The sequence below is a fragment of the Pinus tabuliformis genome, chromosome 9, assembly GCF_031772625.1.
Source record: "Pinus tabuliformis cultivar Carrire ecotype Pingquan chromosome 9, CPIR1, whole genome shotgun sequence".
Taxonomy (NCBI): domain Eukaryota; kingdom Viridiplantae; phylum Streptophyta; class Pinopsida; order Pinales; family Pinaceae; genus Pinus; species Pinus tabuliformis.
Window position 1 is genome coordinate 517,608,492 of NC_142307.1, and position 6,000 is coordinate 517,614,491.

Sequence of the window (6,000 nt, forward strand, 5' to 3'; positions counted from 1 at the left end):
TGGTTTCATTGTAAATATTTAGTAAAAAGGTTTCTAGTTGTTATAGATATATGTTTTTTGAATTTTAATTTCTAGATTTTTCCTTTAGGAAATAAATGCATGGAGAGATTTAGGATAGAAAATATATGAAGGAAGAAGAATATAACAAGTAGTTGCAGGATTGAGGGCTTCTGGCTTCTCAACCCGAGGGGGAGTGACCTCCCCTACATAAAAATCATATAGGTAAGTTGTGTTGGGAATAGAAAGTTCCTTTGTCTCTAGATTAAGGATGGTAGGAAAGACTTGTGATCAACTTTCGAGTACCTTAGTGCTTATCTATGACTGGTGGAAAACCCATGCTCAAATATTTCCTTTGCTATGGTATGTGTATATATTCAGTATAAGAAAGTTGTGGCGGTATTTATTAATTTTTAGGTTTTTGGCTATCAAAAGCATTGTTGTAATGATGGTTGAACACTAAATGGATAGTGAAGCACTCCATGGATATGACACTTTGCATAAAAGGATTTCTCAGTGTTATTTTTCAAATATGGAGCATATAGTAGATTCTTAAGTTTGGAAATGCTTCCTCAACTCCTATGGATTCTATGTAAGACGGTGAGTGGAGCATTTTAACCCAACTAGAGAATACTTCTCAAAGGTTCTTGTATGGATTAAATTAAAATGTATCATCCTTAGAATTCTAAAGTGAGGAGATTTGGGAAGGCATAGATAATACACTCAAAATATGCATCAAGTCCCACGCGGTAACTAAACTTGTGACATATACATCCTATAATTATATCTATATGCTCATGGATACATGTTATATACTATGAGCACATTCACTTTCAACACAAACCTCATCTGAGCATGGGCATTGGTTGATTGCTAAGAGATTGCTTGTTAAACTAAAAACCCCCTTAAGAGAGCAATCTTGACCCTAAAGAATTCTAAGAGGCAACATCAAAGTTGAAAGGGAGGAAGAATGTAACAGCCCCTAGTTGATTTTCCATGTAAATAAAATAAGACCAAGGTCATGGGACATGTATTCCAAGTTGAATGTTAGGCAAACATTATAGTGGGCATTACCTGTGGTTTATAATGGTTATGGAAACTGGCAAGGGAAATTAGAGAGAAAATGAAGGAAAATGAAGAAAAAAGGAAAAAGGAAAGGAAGGGACTAGACATCAATGATGAAAAGGCATCAAGCAAGGAATTGGAGGACAGTGGAAAAGAAGGTTGGATTAGTAGTTATAGTTGAATTTCTTTGCAGGTAACAGGTTACATGTGTGATTTCCTTGCTAGTTTTTGGATGCATGGTGCTTGCATGTGGTTCTTTGGTTATTTTGTTGTCATTGGCATGAAATTTGCCTAGATTGAGAATGGTTTCAACCTTGCCTTTGCCATTTCCTAGATAGCCATGGTGTTGTGAGTGTCTTGTGTTGGTTTAAGCTTTGGATGGCTAGTAGACTTCGGATCCTCGTGAGGTGGTCTCAGGAAAATCCCAAGTGTCAATGGTGGAAATGGGATTTCTCCTGGAACTCTTGAAGGATGGGTGGAGATAGGAGAATTCCTTGGGATGTCGTGAAGAAAATTGGAGGCATCCAAGCTTGTTTTGGTGTTAGTGATTTCTCGATTGGTTAAGTGAAATCACTATGGTTAAGAGTTGAGGTGGTTTGGCCTTTGGAAGCCCTAGTTGGTTCTATTTTGGTTTAACCCATATGATCTCACATTCATGTTTGGAATATGGCACATGGGCGATTTGCTGGAAGAGAGATTTGCTTCAACCCAATCTATGGTTGGGTGGTATGTGGAAGTCCCTTACTTGGTTGGTTTTTGCATATGTTAATATAATTTGTTTTCTTATTATGACCTATGAGCACTTGTATTGATCATTGTGTTGATTTTATGGTTGATTTTCATGGATTCTATTATGGTTATATGTTGGTTATGTGTTTGGTTAGATGATGTGCTCTTCCTATGGGTCTTGATCATGATTCGAGCAGGTTATTGAATGGTTTATGAATGCATGGGCTAACAAGTGTTGTTGCAGCTATTTGAGAGGGCATTAGACTCTCTTGACGATGCTCTGATGTGGTTCAGAAATTTATGATCAGATGTGCATTCATGACCTGTAGCTTCTATGTTTATCATATGTTTAAAGAAATGAATGTAACAACCCTGGTGAAAATTCCATGCAATAAAAGTTAAAAACAATAACCACGGTTGATGGGACACTTATTCCAAGCTGAATGTTGGGCAAGATATCCTACGGGGTGTTCATTCGGTTTTTTATGTCTAAAGAAATTGGCAAAGGCAATGGTTAAGGCTTTGGAAAGGCAAAATGGCATTTTTGGCACAATCGTTTATGAAAATAATGGAAATTGGGAGAAAAAGGAGGTGAAAGGTCACAAGTTGCATGTGAGTGTTGGGTGTGGAGCCTGATTATCTTCTATATTCAAAGGTATCACCACATAGGACCCCAGTTCGAAATGGGGGCGGCAATGCCGCCTGTAAAATATTCGCTGCAGGGGGGGGCGGCTGCGCCCCCGAAGCTAAAAACAGCTGTAAAATCGCCTTGTAAAAGTATAGTAATTTCTAGTCAATCTGGGTCGTTCATTAGGCGGATGATCTGACGGTAGAACTTATGTTTAGTTTAGGGTTTTTTGCCTTAGAAGGCAACCCCTCTATTTGTATGAGGGTATTGTATTTGAGGCTGTGTGATAGATGTGTATTCTGTGAGCGAGAAATAGAGAGGTGAGACTGTGAGAGAAAACAGAGGATATTACAGCGGATTTGCTGTAGGTAGTGTCTCTTCATTTTGCTGGATAATAGAAAGGAAGGACTGGCTGTTCGGGGTGGACGTAGCCCAAACTGGGTGAACCACGTTTATCTGTGTCTCTCTTGTTTTGTGCGTTTTTTGTGTTTATATTTCTGCAATATTTTATGTGTTCCATTGCTCCGTAATATATAATTTTCTAACAGTGAGGAGGAAAATGAAGGAAAAGAATGGAAATTGAAGAAAATAGAGGCCTCATTCATAAAAATGCTTATGAGGATCAGTTGGTAACCTTTTGTCAGTTCAGCTTTGGAGCTCTCTCATTATTCTCTCTCTCTCTCACTCTTTGACACTTAGAGTTTTTTTGGAGCATTTTGGCATTAGATCAAGAAAGGAAAAGAAGGCAAGAGGAAGCAAAGATCAGGCAGGATCAAGCAGCTACAACAGGCTTCATTGCAAGTATCGACTTGCATGTGTATTTTCCTTGCTAGATTTGGCATGCATGGTATTGCATGTGGTTCTTTTGTTGTTGTGGCATGGGTTTTACCAAGTGTAACAGTGTTTTCAACCTAGCCTTGCCATTTCCAGATAACCATGGTGTGATGGGGTTCTCATGTTTTGGTTGAGCTGGATTGTTGGATGGATTCGAAGCTGAGTGGGGTGGATATCCGAATGATAGAGCACATGGCCTAGTGGTCCCTGAACCAGATTTTGGATCATGGTAAAGCCACTGGCCTAGTGACCCCTAAGCCAGACTATGGGTTGCGGTAAAGCCATGATTGTGTTGCCTCGGTGGGCCTAGGAATCCTTGTCGATGAATGGAAGGATATATGGTAAAGCCAAGAAGTGGTTTGCTCATCATTGGACATAGTAATCCCAATTTTGGGATATGCGGTAAAGCCTAGAGAGTGGGTCTAGGTTTAGGGCCTAGTGATACGGGTTTGGATTGTGGTAAAGCCTGAGAGACTAGGAGATAGGAAAATTCCTCACGGTGTAGGTGGAGAAATCCGGTGGCATCCATGCTTGTTTGGCCTAATGATCGAATGGAGATCATGGTAAAGCCTATTGTGATGTGTTCATTGTGTTGGCCTAGTGGTCCGGGATGGATTATAGTAAATTCTAGTTTCTATTGATGAGGGTGAGGTGGTTTAGCCTCGGTATGCCCTGGTTGAGTTCTTTTAGTTTGAGTCCCACATTCATGCTTGGAATATGGCACGGGGGTGATCGGCTGAAGAAAGACTTGGCTCAGCCAATGTGTGGTCGGGTGGAATGTGGTAGTGTCATCTCTGATTGGTTCATTGCATTCATGAATAATAAATTCATTCCCTTGATTTTCATGTGTAAATGTATTGATTTATATGTGGATTTTGATGGTTGATATGTTTATGGTATTTATGTTCCTATTATGTTGGTTATATGTACATTTTATGACAGCGGTTATGTTTGGCTCTCAGCATGTGTTTTACTTGTGTATGAATGGATAATGTGTCTATGACCTAATAGACGAATATGTGGCAAATGACATGAGGAAACAATGGTTCATAGTGATTCTCATATAAGTATGAGATCCCTACACTTAATTCTATTGTTTACACTTGAAGGTTACATATTGATGACATGTTTGACGAAATGCATGTCATGGCTAGTAGGGGTCTAGTTATGGTCTTGTTCATCTTATTGCTTTTGCATCATTGTTTTCATGTACTTTTAATGATTTCAAGCTATCATTCCATTATGGGGAGTGGCCTGGGCTTTGGGCCTGAAAAAGTGGCTTAAATCCGAGGGTCGCTGGCACAATACTAGCAACTTGAGTCTCTAGTCGCTGGAAAGCAAGCCTATGAGAACGACTTTAGGTTTTTGGTCACTCCCTTGTCCATAACATGAGAGTGACTTTGACCTAAGAGATTCAAACCAGTAGTGGGACCCAGGGACAGGTTGTCTGAGTGGTTGACTTGTCTCTTGAGGGTTTTGTTGATGATGTTGGATGACTGTGTGTGATGTTTCATCGATTCCACTTCCTTAAGGTCACATAGGAGGTTGAATCTGATCATAGTAGCCTCTCGTCTCATGTTTACCCCGGTTAGCATGGTTACTTGGGTGGATGTGGGAGGAGGGTGTTACAAAGTGGTATCAGAGAATGGTTGCGCTCTCCCTGGGTCCAGTTTTGTTCTCTTTGTGTCATATCTGATACTACAGAGTGGTATCAAAGCATGGTTCAATTCTCAAACTTGATGGGTGGTGTGCGTTGGTCATGCATGCATGTCAGTTGCATGTGTGTCTCTTACATTTGCATTTCATGTGCTTCTTACAATTGCTTGATTATGGTTGTCAAGAAGAATTGGATATTGATTTCGTGGAATGCATCGTCATGAGTATATGATTGGTTGCATATGGTTATATGTCGCTTACATGTTGATTATATGTCACCTACTTACATCCTTGTATGTTAGGTTATATTCTTGAATATTTTGATTACATGTATTAGTCTTGTAGGTTGATCACAATAATTTATCGCTTATGTTCGACTACATGTGTTTATGCGTATGTGTAGTTGATTAGGCATTGCTTATGTATATTGTTGGTTGCATGTGGCAATGTGTACAATGGAGTAATGGTTGTTGCCATGTAGGATGTCATAGCATGCATTGTTGATATGGCCTTGCATTGAGGACTGGACCCTAACTAGAATGATGTTAATATGTTGATACATTCATTTGTGTATGTCTATATGTTGTTATGATTATGTTATACATGTATCACGTTGATTTTGTGATCTTGAAGGTGAGGTATCCTCCCCGAGCTATACTGAGGTACGTGATTTATTGTGATTTGGTTTACCTAACATATTATGCATCACAAGAAGAAATATCAAATGGCTAGCAAGATGGTTGACTACAAAGACTCTCCCTATGGATCTAAAGAGCAGTATGGTGTTGGGAACCCTTCTGACTTGGCAGTTACACTTAGAAGCTTAAAGGAATAAAGTAGGAGTTGTAAGGCAAATAATGACTGGATCATACAGGTACAAGAGAAACAAGCAAAGGTCAATGCTATACTTCTTCTTGTAGCGACAAGGGCCACTTCAAATCAGCCATGGACATGAGGATAGGACTAATGGGGCATATGGCAACAGGTCTCCTGGTAGACACAAGTCATATATATCTAGCATAGTGAGAGATGATAGGGTTATGGACACTCTGCATAGGAGGGGTGATGAGTACAGGTATTATTCTAGTTTT